This window comes from Drosophila elegans, unplaced genomic scaffold (genome assembly GCF_018152505.1).
Source record: "Drosophila elegans isolate 14027-0461.03 unplaced genomic scaffold, ASM1815250v1 contig_476, whole genome shotgun sequence".
Lineage (NCBI taxonomy): Eukaryota > Metazoa > Arthropoda > Insecta > Diptera > Drosophilidae > Drosophila > Drosophila elegans.
This window is the reverse complement of record NW_024545863.1, coordinates 16,926,038-16,941,130: the sequence shown is the minus strand read 5'-3', so window position 1 is coordinate 16,941,130 and position 15,093 is coordinate 16,926,038. Positions and strand designations below refer to the sequence as shown.

General features: G+C 39.4%; 1 protein-coding gene across 2 annotated transcripts in view; it reads right to left on the bottom strand.

Annotated features, from left to right (window-relative positions):
* The window catches only part of LOC108135756 (sodium-coupled monocarboxylate transporter 2), a 36,465-nt gene extending 21,780 nt beyond the window's left edge, over positions 1 to 14,685 (bottom strand). For both annotated transcript variants that reach the window (XM_017256599.2, XM_017256600.2), the window contains exons 1-2: positions 14,518 to 14,685; positions 12,141 to 12,210 (exon numbers count right to left, since the gene is read on the bottom strand). The gene's annotated coding sequence lies outside the window, so the exon portion shown is untranslated. The remainder of the gene's footprint in view (positions 1 to 12,140; positions 12,211 to 14,517) is intronic.
* Positions 14,686 to 15,093: the final 408 nt, after the last annotated feature.

Here is a 15,093-nt window from a genome sequence, read left to right as displayed (position 1 = left end):
AAACGGAATCGGGCTAGACACAAATGTTTGCCAGACAATAAAATCATATAATGAGCCAACGTCAGTTGCGGTGATAGCACAACTGTCTCGCTCGGTGGGTGGGAAGTTGCCTCGACCTAGAGCACTTAATCGGAAGTGTTTTTACCAGACAGACGCTGCGCAGAGTTTTATCTAGACGATCCGGAGCGGAGACCATAACTCATTTGTGTTTGAGAGATGTAGTGCCTGCGTCGTGGTTCTAGTCAACTAATTACTAGTTTTAAATGGATTAAATGCGGCGCACGGCCAGGAGGTTTGTGCACCAACTGCAGTCATGATTAACTGAGTTTTTGCTTGATATATATAGAAGTATGACTTATATGTATCTCTGATCAACGGTAGCTTGTTCAGTTCGGCTACTGCGATGTAAAGTGTAATTTACGGCCGCCACTTGGTTATTTAATGAGGCATCATTTTCATATGCCACAAAAAAACTTTGAGACCACAAAATTTCAAGTTCATATTTTTCTCCTCAGCGCCGACGACTGGCTTTGGTTTTAGCTTTAGCATCAGGTTGTGCCATCTGCTTCATAAATTTTCATTTGGCTGAAATCATAATGTGAAAGAGGAGGAGAGGCCGCCTCTTAAGTATCCTAAGCCCGGCATTGTGGGTTGAATTTGGTGTAGCAGATTTAATTTATGTTTCATTTTTCACACCAAGGGCAGGTCGGCTGGCAATCGCCAAAGGTGCTCCTGACGCCCTTTCAACAAGTATATGTTCATACATATATATATGGGTGGCTTCGAGTGGGGGTTTATGTGCCTATAAATATGCTAAATTTATGCGGATGCTGTTGCAGGTTTCCCGGCTTAGCCATGCAAAACAAAAATTGAAAGCAAAACGATGAAAAAGTTAGCTCTCTTTACATGGCTAACTAATTGAAATTTACGCTGAGCCAAACGGTTTTTTTTGTAGTTCTAATTTATGTATGAACCTGCGAGAGCTCAAATCTTAGCAAGTTCATTAACAATCAAAAAGTGTGTCACAAAAAAGGGTGCAAAAATAAGAAAGAAAAACTTTTGGCATACCTTAATGTCAATAAAATTAAAATTATTGTGCTTTTCGAATGTTTGCAATACTCAAATGTACTTCCAAAAATGTGCACAGAAGAATGAACCACAGAATAAGCTTGACAAAAACAGACTTTTGTAATGAGGTAATAATGAAATAAATAAAAATGTAAGCGTTAAATGTTAATATCCTTAACTTATTTTTGTAATCCCATTTTGTAAATATTTACTTCAACTAACCCAATGCAAATATTAACTCATTTGCTTGCACACAGTATTTTCACGCATGTTTCGGATTAAATATAAGTTAATTTAAACAACATCAGCTTTATTTGGTCCCTGTGATGAGAACGCTGTTTGCTTAATGCTTAAATATTCAACAGGGAAAACGTTATCAAAAATTCATAAGCTTTGCGAAAATATCGAATTCATTGCAGCATATTTTTGTTGTCGTTGTTTTCGCTATATTTTTTTCACTGTTTTTGTTGTGTGCAATATTATTTATTTTTTGTTTTTCTTTTCTGTTTTGATGGCCAACAATACGATAGCTGAAAGAGGGCGAGAAGAGCTGAAATTTTCGCCGAACCACACAAATCAATTTGCAATTGCGCTCATTGTGAAAATGCGAACGAAAATGTTTTTATTACAATAGTTTTGGTGCGGTTTTTATTTATTTACCACAATAACGATAACGACAACGACTACGGCAACAATTTCCCCCCAACAAATTGTTGAGTTTTTAGTTAAATTTTTGCAGCTGTTGCACTTATTTTTTGCTTCAATAGTATTCAACCACCATTGAAATCGGCAGTTGTTATACCTGCTTTATGCCTTTGTGATTTTGTGTACGGTTAATTGCTAGAAAAAGGAATTTTTGATGTGCAAAGTGATGGATCAATTGCATTTTCAAAACATATTAAATTTCACAAAGCATTTTATGCCAAGTTAAATGCGGTATTTAGACAATTGAATTATCACTGTTCAATTTGTTTAATTAGTCTCTCGCTTTATGATTCATTTAATTCGAGCATCTAACTAAAAGTGGCAACAAAAGTCGGCAGCTTGAAATATTCATCAAATTCCATTAAAAAATTAACACATGATTGTGCTCGCTGGAGACATAAACATTTATAACACCCCCAACTCGACTACTGAATCTCGGGCAGCACTCCGCCCTGCTTTCCACTCGTCAGCACTTACTTTAATTAAATGATTTATGCTAATTTTGCGCCGCGTTGCTAAGTTAATTAAATTCCAGCGAATGGTGACGCCGTCTTCGCCGGAGTCTGGATGATTAGTAGGCCGCCCTGTGATGTGGCTATTGTGGAGCGTTTATTGTTAGCCACCTAATTACCATCGATTAGCTGTAGTGCAGCACATTGAATGAATATTGTTTAGTGTTTATATATTGGTCGAATGCACTGTGTCGGCCTGAAGTGGGTAAATATTGATTGCTAGCCTTGGGGGCAGATGAAAAAGCGCACAGCAAAAAGCACAAATCTGAGATACTTTTGTAGTTCATTTGACTGCACATTCTGATTGCTTTCTGTGTGTATGCCAGCAGATCTAAATTGGATTTTGAATTATAAAAGCGCTCAGAGCCGTATTAAAAACCTAGGCTTAGCCGAGTAAATTAAAGTAATCAAAATGGTTTGCCAAATTAAATTTATTTGTCCAACACACACTTCATCATCTGCTGGGCATCGTTTCAATTAGTCGAAACAAACAACTCGAAACAAAAATAGTCTAGCAGAAAATAATAGAGTTAGTCAGCACCACCGCCCACCTACCCAGACAGCCACCAGCTTCCCAGTGGCGATAACAATAAGCAATCAACTGGGTGCCCTGAGTGGTGCTATCTTTCCGAACCATCGGCTATCAGCCATCAGCATTCATTTGCGTGTTTTCGCTTGTAAAGTGCCACACATAGACAATTGTAAATATTCCGCGTGCCGAAACTAATTGATAATACAAAACCCACCTCAAAACAATACCAAAATAGCAAAAATTGATACTGCCAATGTTTATTTTTATGCACTACAGTGTGTCAGCCATATTGTATTCATTTGACGCTTCAGTTTCGATTTATTATATGATTTTCAAATTAAAATCAGTTAGCCGCCTGTCTATTAGTCTGCTTCCTGGTACCATTACATTTGATTAGTCTTGATTGCCAATTGGTTTTTTTTTTCCAAAAATTTCCTCTCAATGTTCAATCATTTTTAAGTTCCAACCTGGCGGGTAAATTATCTAAGTAAACAAATTTGTTTTTTCCCTAGAATATCTCCTATCTTACAACATGACTCACAGACGTCACCCTAAATAACAGCAAACCAATCAAGCTTAATTATGAAGTGGATATCTAGTTTATATATCATTTTAAATAGATCTATATTCATATTACAAATTTATAAATTAAAGTTATCTCGTGACCACAATTATCTGAATCGCCAGACGCAGACAAAGTATGACTTAGAAAATACTGAAACAGATGAAGTTTCCTAGCGACAGCTAAATAAATATTATTTCAAAACACTTTATGTTGACACTACAGATGTACGCACGCATTTGGATCAAAACAATTGTTTTGGAAAATTTAACATAATATTATTGAAAAAATAAAAAATCTAGCTTTATTTTCATGTCAATATTATTAATTGTGATTATCTGAATTTAAAAAAAATGTACATATCTTGGTTAACTTCAAATCTACTATATTAACTTTGGAAATTTGGAAATGAGTTGTTGCTTTAACTGTCATACAAGGCATTGCGATGATTAACTGGGCAAATACAATAAAAACAACTTTTCCCATGAATTATCTTTCACGTTTTTAAGAAATCGCCTTGCACAACAAGTGACAAATTGTTGTCTTATCTGGTTTAAGCCCTAAAGATACCAGAGATTTTATGACTGATCTTCTCCGTGCTAAAGTATCTCCCACTCCCAGTTCCAGCGCATCTCTATTATTGTGTTTATTTATTTTTTATCAACAAATTGAGTTCTCATGTTCGGCATGGAGATACTTGCCCTTGCAGTTGCACTTGCACTGACCGACAGGCAAACAAGCAAACCACTTGGAGCACTCACAGACACTGGCCATTGTCACTGGCATTTCTACAGCTCTCGGCAGCTGGGTTTGCCGCTCTTCTGACCACACGATCCCGAAACCCAAAAAACCCCTGAAAACCCCTGAAAACACGAAAAACATTGGAAACACTGAAAACAGTGAAAACACTGAAAACCCCGTAGGACAGTCGAGGCTAACGAAGTGCGTTTGGCCGACTTTAGTGGTGCGGTGCATTTGTTGGATGGGCGAAGTCGAGTGGAGCAATGCACTTGAGTGATTTTTTATTGTGACACGCGCATGCTGTGCAGCAAATTAAATGCTTTATCCACAATAACAATAAATGAGAGATGTGGCTCCAGGGGCCAGCATTGCTCTGCATTCCTCTGACAAGCAATTAAAATGCGTGGCAAATGTGGCCGAGAAAAATTGGTAAAACGCTGCCGCTGCAGACATTAATTGAGGCTCAAGCAGCCGGCCGAGTGGGTGTGCATGTTTACGCACTCTTGCCACACACTGACAGTTTCAATTTTCCACTCCAGTCTATGAAAATGTATTTTTCCATTCATTATTCGTTATTTTTAATGACTCCCACAATGATAATGAAAGAGACCAAAAAGAGTAGCCAAATGGCGGTTCAATTTAAATATGTCTGTGTTCTGTGACTTTTTTCTCCGAGCTGGGCAAATATAAAAATTGAAAATTTTGTTTATTGGCTTACTCAAATATTACACCATAATGTGTTTGTTTAATTCGGTTTTTCCAGACATATTTATTCGCCATTAAGGCTTGGCACTCACGGGCCACTGAAAACGTATTTTTTTTTTATTTTAAACACTTGTTATTATGTGATTCCTTTATATGAGTTTGTTTTCGGTGCTTCCCATGCCACTGACTCAGCGAACTGGCAGCTGTCTTGATATTTATTTTAACTCATGATCGCTAAATATTTACACTCGTCTGCAACTGCAAAGCACGTGATCACAAATAGCTACTAAATCCAACTTGTTCAGCTGGGTTCACAGACCATGGACAACATTTAACTGGTTGGGCATTGAAAGCGGATTATATTTTGCACAAAATCATTTAGCATACGCCCGGGGATTATGGGCATATTAAGAATGTAATTAATTTGAGCTTGTATCAATGAAAAGCTACAGTAAATAAAACAACTGCAATAACCGCACAAAATAAACCGAGTTCAAAGGACAAAGGCAAAAATAAAAAAAGAAGGAATTCGCGCAGTACTGCGCAAAAGACAGCAAAATAAATATACATAAAATAAATAATTAAATGCATATACGAAACAATGCCTGGCGAGGAACAGGGCGTAGTCCTTGCACACCCTCTCATTATTTATATTGTATATGCACTTTCAGCGCCTACCGCCGTCCCAAGATTTATGATCCCCGGCCAAAGGGCGGGGTCTTGGGCCAAGGGCCTCGGACAGCCGACAGCGGACAGCCGACTGAGATTGACATAAATAAAAGGGGTCTGGTCGGCTGCCGGCGGCTTGTTGGCTAGTTGGCTTACTTTCGACTGGTTAGCCGGTTGTTTCGTTCGTTTGGCTGGCCAAGGAGCATGAACACAATTTTGGCCTGCCTGCTGCATTTACAACGCAGATAAATGCCAGCGCTGGCGAAAGATGAAAGTTCGATACACTTAAAAGGCTTCTGGGCTTCAATGCAATTCCATATGCAAGTGCTAACAGAAAAATGAAATAACTGACAACTGGCTTACTCACTGTGTATTGTTTATTTTAACGCTTTAAAGTCTGTCAACAGATGTAAACTGGCTGTACTGGTTTACTATTTGTTGATAAATTCCCAAAGTTATAATTATGTTCTGTGGTTTTGTAAGCCAGGTTCACTCGCTTTTTCTTTAATTTTTCCATGGTTACTTTGCCTTAAAAATTACTTGGCTCAAAAGTAAGGCTTTTTTTAAGAAACTTTTCTCAGAAACATATAAATCTTTTGAAAAATGCCTAAAACATAATACCAAGGAAATAAAATCAACCGTTTTTGAAGTTTAATTTGGAAGAAATATGATTTTGTGTTTTAAAACGTATGGCTTTTGTAGGATAGTTTGGCACTAAAATAAAATAAAAATATCTTTACAAATCTACAAGCTCTAATTGATTAATTACTACTACTTTGCAAACCCATTGATTTAGTTGCAATACCTTTCTTAAAGGTAGAAATAATGATATTTTCGTAAGTACAGGACACGACAAGCCATGGAGAGCAAAACGAAATCAAAGGAACAGAACACAAATTTATCTGTGGCGATTTATGGAGCATGTTTTGGGACCATGTCGAGAGCACACATTCGGACTCACATCCCATCCGAATGCGAGCGAAGAAATAAGGGGCGGTCCCAGGACGTCCTGCTTGTTGAGTTCATAAATAGCGATGTTGCATGCAACTTGAAGAGCACCACGGTTCAGTTCTGGGTTGGGTCTGGCTTTGGCTTTGGCTTCAGCTTCAGCACTCGAGACTCTAATTTTTATGAGCATGTTGCGTGCAACTGGAGGGCAGGCCAGGCAGCATACTTCAAGGCGTTCCCCCGGGCTTTTGTTGCTGCTCTTCCTATTTTAATGCAGTGACGTCAGCAGCAAAAGCAGCCAAACCGACTCGACTGAAAGTTTTGCATTTGGTTTGTATTTTTATGTGATTTAATGCTGGCACTGGCAAAAAGCATTTAAATTGCTTTATCATGAGAAGAAAGCACAGAAGGATGTTTCTGTGTAGTGCACATTCCACATACGCCCCATGCGCCCGGCTGAAAACCCAGCGAACAATAAAAATTATGCCACATAATGACGTCGTGTCCGCCCCAAAGGGGGAGAAAATTGAAAACAGCATTCGGCTATTTTTGCACCATTTTCTTTGGGTTTCGTTTGCCGTTTTGGTTTTGGTTTTCGTCTGTCCTGCGTTGCATGTGGCAAGCAATTCGATCAATCGCCCGCGGCAAGTTGCAATCATTTTGGCCCCGCCAAATAGAGCAAAGTAAATGTGAGCCCGATAACTGGAAGAGGGCTTTCAACGCAGCAAAGTTTGCCACAAAACTATCAGCAACACTGCCAATTCATTGCTGCATTCGTTGTTTTTGTTGTTCGAGTGCCGGCAAGGAAGAAGCAGCTGAAAGGGAAGCCCGAATGTTGGACAGAATTTTAAGACACCAAAAAAAAAAAAAAATTATAAAAATTTTAAATACTAAGCTTGGCATTTCTCTTAAATTCTCTAGGAATCTAATCTTCCTTGAAAAATTTGGTAATCCGCAAGGAATTTATTGCTCAAAACAGGAATTCTTAGATTCCATTTCATATTTTTCCGAGTGTTACTGGGGACTGCGGATTTGATTTCGCTTAAGTTGGCCGGGTCTGTTGGGTTGGTTCGCTGTCTGCTTAGCGTGTTGGCCAAACAGAACTGGAAGCCACAAGAAACTGGGTTCGGCTTCCGTCTGGAGCTTCTGGGTTACTTTGGTTCACTTTGCCCTATTCCCATCCAACTTTCATTGATTACTTTGTTATGGATTTTTTCCATTTCTCTTCTGGTCGGTTGTGTGTATGTTTGGCGGGGAGTTGGACTGATTTGCAACACAAGCAATGCAACTGCAGACGCTCCTTTGATTGTGGCAATCAGAGCTAACGAAAGGGTGCCAAACGTTTGTGTAATTTCATATTCCTTGTATACAGCTCGTGGTTAAGGATATGTCTTAAATTCACTATAGAAATAAATTTCCATTTTAAACTTTAATCCCAGTACAGCGACACTTTGCTCAATCGAAATGCAATTAAAATGCGAACCATGCCCGAGCTTATGATTAGAGTAAAAGATCCACGCAATTTTATGCACGTAGCTCGTCGATTCAACTTCAAATAGCCGGAGCGCATTAGCCGCGAATAATATTCAGGCGGCGTCGCGTCGCCGTCACCATCACCATCGCCATCGCCAATCGCCATGCCAACAACAATTAGGCAGAAGTTGAAATACGAGCAGCGACGACCAAGAGACGGTTGTTAATAGTGTTGAAGATGGCCCGCTGGTGCGGACCTGGCTCTGGAATTGGGCCTGCACTTAAGCACAGCGACTGGATCTCAACTTTGGCCAAATGGAATTGAAATGACAAGCAGCGGAAAGGGAGAAAGGTATGCGTTTTGCTGCGCCCTTTTACACCGGGCGAAATAAAGACGAAATTTGCAGTCTTTAAATCTTTTAAAAGAGATTTGAATGTGGTTTTTTTGATCATCGAAAAATGTAGCTGAAAATCTTCATAGTTTCAATGTCTTTAAACATAAACGCAACTAAACAAAAATGTAGATGTTTCAACGAATATTACACTTTTGCAATAGCTGCAAGGGTACATAAACTTTGGCTGCCCAAGTTTGCTACCTTTCTTGTTTCATAATAAAACAAGACATTTTGCTCAGTGTACAGTTTTGATTCCTGACGTTAAGACCATAATTTTTCCTGTGTACAGGCACACAACTGGAAAGGAGTGGACCGGGATGGTCGGTGATGCGATATGCGAATGGGATGTGATGCCCAGCTGGATGCCGCCTATTGGCCTGTTGTTGTCACATTTATCACGGCTGTCCAATTGCGGGGAACAGGGCTTGCAGAACAGAACTTGCTGCAGGTCAAGTTACAGGCAAGTGAGATCTTTAAAGTCGTTGCCGCTGCTGATGCCTCGCCGATTTCTTCAGCCGGACAAACAAACGAAATGGAACGGGTAAGCTGCATTTGGCCCGAGGACGCCCTTTGTGTGTTTGTGCCGGTTCAACGAACTGGCATGCAAAATGTATTTTTATTGAATTTCATTGAAAAATGCTGCTTGCAACATGCAGGGCTCCTTACTGTTGCTCCTTTGGTTGTTTGTTCGATGGCAATTCGATTTCTGATTGCATGCCGGGCCATAAGTATGCTGGTACTTGGGGCACCTTTTAATCGACTTAAATCCAATTTGGGTCATTTGCAATCAGTGGCCCAAAAGGTAACCGAACTCTCCCAGCAAGTCATTCAACTTTTGTGAAATGTCTGCGAATTCTGCCATCGATCTGTATTGATTAGTCGAAAAAACTGGGTAGTATCCGAGCATCTGGCGAGAGTTTCGCTCTAGTGGAACTCGTTTTTTTTTTTTCGTTTTTTTATGACACCTCTTACGGGTGTTTTGCCGAAATCGAATTAAAAATAGTAAAGTCGCGTCATGTGATGCCAATTAATCATTCGAAAGTGCCAGAAGTTGCGACGGCTTTTGGGCAGGCAGCCTAGTGCAGTTGCAATTATTAAGTAAATCAGTCGCAGTCACACAGTCATCAGCAGAGCAAACACACCTTGCAGTCATCCACATGACTCAGAACCTCTGGCTTAAGTGTGCTTAACACTGTTTACTGGCTGCAATGGCCAAATAATTAAGAAAAGCAAACAGTTCGTTCGTTTAACCAGGCCACTTGCGTGGTGTCAATGTCAAGTATTTAAGGCCTTAAGTCAATCAACTGATCTTCTCGGATTTTTATATTTTTTTCCTTGTTTTTTTTTTTTATTTTGCAAACGTAAGGCACGTAACACTGTATTTTGCAAATCAAAATGCATTGCTGCACTGCTATTGACATCAAAGCCGCTAGAAAATGTTATTTTTGTCGCGCTTGGAAAAGCTATTTTCAGACTGGAAATCATTTTGCAGATTATTTGCGTGGAGTCTTTCAGCAACCGGTATCGGTTCAGTCACGTGGTTTGGCAATCGAGTTTGGTTTGTTTTCCGAGTAGTTGATATAGTGGTCATGTGCTGTTTTTCCATTGCCTGATTGCTAAGGAGAATTGTATGCAGCAAAGCAGCCTGATAGCAGGCGCGTGGACTGTTCATGGCACTCGTGACTTGTGCGTCTTGTCGTTTTCCTTAAACGAGTTTTTATCGCTGGTGTGAATATCGGAGAAAATTGGGGAATCTTTGGAGTTGATTAAAACACACAAAAAAGTCAGTCTACTAAAAATAAAAAATAGTGATGGTTAATAAACCAGAGGAACCCCTCTTGTATTTTTTTTTTATTCAGCATTGAGGTCAAAGGTGATTGTATTATTTAGGCGTCTCTCCAGCTCTGGGCCAATTAAAGTTTCGGTGCTATTATGCCCTAAAAAGTCCTAAAAGTCAAGTACTATAAACTTTGAACACAATTTTCTTAAATCAGGATAATTTGTAGTAATCTCTATATGAATAATTTCAGAATAATTAGCAAACTAAAGTTACTTTGTTTTTGCTAATAACAAGGAAAATTTAAATCATATTTGGTTTACACCTTTATATTGCCTTCTTAATTTACGTAGCATGTTGTGAAAATATGTAGCAAATGAGTGAACTTTGAGAGGTTGACTGGATAAACAATGTGAAGCTCGCGCCTCTTGCACTTGACACGCAATGGGGCTGTTGTTGTCAAGCTAATTGACTACTTTGTAAAATTATTGTAATCCGACGTAAGAAAAGATCACATGAAAAGTAGCGGAAAAAATCGGAGGAAGAGAAGAGGTGGGTGAGGAGAAAAAGAACCATGCGCACCATTCATTCATGGCTTGTCGGATGTCAACAGAAATATAAAAAATTAACAACGGCAACAAAAAGTTCGAGTATCGGCATTAAATTGCCATCAACAATGCTGTCGTCTCGATAAAATATTCATGAAATATGCTCTACGACTGTATGTGCTGTGAGGATTTGACTTCATTATTCGGCTTGCCGTGCGGTCGCAGGTTGTGGTTGATGTGGTTACATCGAGTCGTTGTGGTTACACTCGAAAAAATAATTGAAAATAATATAATACCAAAATTTTAAGTTATTTTGATCAAAAAATATATACATATTTGGTTTTGATACCTATTTAAAAAGGATAAAACTAGATAAAAACCTATATTTTGTCTGTTGTATCTGAATAATGAATATATTATTTTGAAAGAGAAATAATCTCTTAGATTCCATTCATATATTTTCCCAGTGTTCGGCATTATGCGCGTCCTTAATATTGGAGACAAAATGTTAATACCAGCTTGACAATCTGTCCGATGCGAGCTCATGTTTAATTAGTCATGTTTGTCACAAATTCTGACATATGAGCTTTTCAATCGATGCAACTCATTTAAACACGTCAGTTGGCCGCCAGCGGGTAGCTGGCTAAAAATAAAACCAATTTCGATTCCAATTTCCATCGGCCACTCGGTTGACAGTTGTTGTTTTTGCCGCCGCAGCGGCAGCGACAGCATTGGTAGTTGCACAAGAAATATCGTTGCATATTTCACGCCCAGCATTGCGCGAATATTTATCAAGTTACCCTAGTCCGCTCGTAGTCCTCCGGCTCTGTTCCCTTTTTCTCTTAAAAAAGGCAACGTCTTTTGCAATGGGGGGAGCAAAAAAAAATAAAAAATAAAAAATAGTTAAAATGTAGATTTATGCAAATGCAAACGCATAGCTCGCTCGCTCGCTCGCATCCTGTCCCATCTCGCATTCCCTGTATGCCAATGTGTTAGTAGCCCGCCAGGCGTTCGTCCTGCCCTCCACTTCCTTGGCCACTGTCAGCTCAGTTTGCTTGCCAGCTCGCTGCCGGTTGTCTGTCTGTTCGTCTGACTGTCTGCCTGTCTGTCCGTCCGCCTGTCTGCGTATTGAGTGTATTGCATTTAATATTTATTTGCTTTTATTTTCCCTTTTTTACCCGCTGCCGAGCACATTTTTCTCTTCGAGCCAGGGAACTTTTCTTCTGCCTGGCCGTCAGGTGGAAGAGGAAAATTAAAAATGCAATTGCGATTAAAATTGCATGACAAACGCGTTGGCAAAAAGTGTTGCCAAAGGGGGTTTGCAGGTTTGCAGGTTTCAGGCTTGCATGTTTAGCACCCACGGCACCCCACTCCCTAAGCTCGATAAATAGTTGGATCCACAGCGGGAGACTGCCGCCCAGTTGCCCCAGATAGTAGTGATTCACTTTTACCTGATTCACGGGTTTTTATTTAAAACCTTTCTACGTGAATCAATTCACACTTACCTTTAGTCAATCGCGAGGAAAAAGTGTCGCTGATGGCAATTAGCGCAAATTCCGTTACGTCTCGTTGAATCTTCAGCATGATAGCGAAAAGAAAGAAGTTTGATTTTTTAATTAGCGCGACATAAAAATATTTATAGCCTTTTTTGTCCAATCCAAAAATACACATAAATCGCTGAGGTTTCACCATGACAAAATGTTTTATATCCGCAATCATTGTTACATTAAAATCCGTTCATATGCTGATTATTCTATATATTCGTTTATCTTTTTGTTTTGCCAGTCGCGGCTGGCTATCTGCCCAGTTTCTCTTTAATAGAATTTAAATCTTGTGGCAACGGCCGACACACGCGACTCTCGGCCATATCATTATACCCCCTCCGATTTTCTCTATACCCAACATCTTTGTATCATTTCAAGTGCATTAAGCGATAAACAAAGCAAGAGAACAAGGAACAATGACTGGGAAAGCCAAAGACATGACAGTGACATAGGAAAATACAAATCAAGGTAAACTTGAAGGGACGCAAAAGAAAAAAAATATTAAGAAAATTTTCTTTAAAAATAGTCTTTCAAATACAGCGTGATTGAGTTTGTTATACCTCTAAAGAAGGTATTAAAATCATTCTATTGATTTTTAAAAACAAAATAATATGGTAACGAATTTGGAGTCGTGTAACTTTGACACAACTAGAAAAATAATAGTAAAAATTATAGTATTTATCTTTAATGTAATATAAAAACTTTAACATATAGAAAAATGCATGCTTATAGAGTGGAATTGAATTGTTCAAAACAATTACTATTTTTAAACAATTTTATCAGAATTTTAAAAGTAAATTCCCACTTGTGGACCCTAAAGATTTTTATTTATAGTTGGGTGCGCGATGTTAGACCCAACTCAAAAATGAGACGAATCGTAATCACGTGACTAGCGAATGATTTTGATTTAACTAACCGGCGGCAAACGATTTGGTATTTTTAAATCTTTTTCTTTTTGTTTTGATTTCGGTTTACGCTTTCTGTTTTTTGTTTGGCTATTTGTTTTAATTCGTTTTTCGGCCAGCATTCGTCACTTATTCGCGCACTTGTCTGTCCCACGTCTGCTGGGGGACTGAATGTCAAATGATTTGGCCTGGCCGCCCAACGGTTATGCTTTATTTATAATGGCACTAATTAATTTTCACTCTTTCTGCCGGGCGCGGCCGGGCTGTAAATGAAAATTGAAATGAAATGAAAACGATGTTGATGCGATTGTGATTGGGGGATAAGCTGGCCGACCGACTACGAGCGACTAATATAATTTGCGGAAATTGTGACACAGCACAGCACAGTGCTGACTGGGGCCAGGTAATTGCACCCGGCTATATGTAGGGCTCAAGCTCAAGCTCAAGGCCCCGCACTCTCTTCCCAACTCCACTTGCAAGCCGCATTGTCATTTGTTATTAAATTTTCCGTACTCACAACCTTTATAGTCGCAATTGAATCAGGTGTATGGACACGAACACCAGTTTGTTTGCCATCAGAAAATGGTCAATGGTCCGGAATGAATGTTGGACTAATGAGATCTTTGCGGCGATTCAGGAGGGATTTACATAAACAAATATCGTAAATAACCATAGCCAAATCTGTTTTCAATTAGTAAGAGTGAGCCGTGAGCCGTTTCAGATAACCTGTTTCGATGCCAGCTGACCATTTAGCGCTTTATGTGGCATATTTGAAAAGTTTGTCTAAAAACCGTTTAAAAATATATTTTGGTAGCTCGTTTGCATTGCTAATGAGCCAAGGGGTCCAGGCCAGAATTAATGGCCTGACCACGTGAAAAGTTCGTAAATATTTAGCATTTCGAATTAATTTATCAAAATCCGAAAACTACAGGCCATAAAAAACACACCAAACTAGCCGTTTTAATGAGATTGGTGTCAGTATGAATTAAAATTCTTTGAAAATAGGTGAATTTTTTTCTGGCTTCTATATCTTTGGTTGTTTGTTGTTGAAATTTTCCGCTTAATTTTGTCAGTTTGGTCGCGCAGTTTTTCGAAACCATAAACACATAAAATTTTCCACATCTCAACTTGGGTGGGGGTGGGTCGGTCGACCTTCGTTATCAGAAATTTCTGTCACGTCCGCACGAGTGACCCAAGGGCCCTCAAAGGGTTATGTAAATGCCTCGGCATCGATTGAACTTTCGGTCAGCCAGATCGCGTGATTGCAAAGCCCCCTGATAATGCCGAACTTGTTCAATCAATTTTCCGTTTATCGCCTACACTTTTGTTTTTCAACTTTTTTTTCTATTTATATTGCTTGGCTTTTGTCGGTGAATAAATTGCGTTTTGTGGCACGCTAAGAAGAGATGCAGCGAATAATAAATTTTATTTACGTTTTCGGCGAGCGTAGTTTTCTTCCGTTTTCTTGGTTTTTCAGTTTTCTCGAATTCGGGTACTTTGTTGTGTTTTCAAAACGGATTTTCAATGCTGCACGGATCGATTCGGAACTGCGTCTTGTGTCTGCGAGCGCCACGACGGGTTTGTTTTCATCGCCAGCTGCGCGGTTGCCTCTTGGGCGGCTTTTATTTCTCTGTTGGCTCGATCTTGTTCGTCGCGGAAGGTTCGTGAGACGTCGAAGTCACCGTTGGCAGCGGCGCCGGCTGCTCTGCTGGGCGTACCGCCAGCGTCAGCATCTCACAGTCACAACCAAAGTCCCCAATCGCATTGATTCCACAAAAAAAAGGCAGCAAGAACGCTTTAGTTCAGTGCACCGACTATGACATACCGTAATTTTATCTAAAGGATCACAATCTGGTAACTGTTTGCATAAGGAATATTACAATGCTTTGAACATTATTGCATTTTTGCAATCTTAAAATCTGGTAGGTTAGCAAGATCATTTGGGCATTTCCATTATGTCGTAATTTTAATATTGCAAATAGGCTTTCTGAAACTATATTGTGCGATAA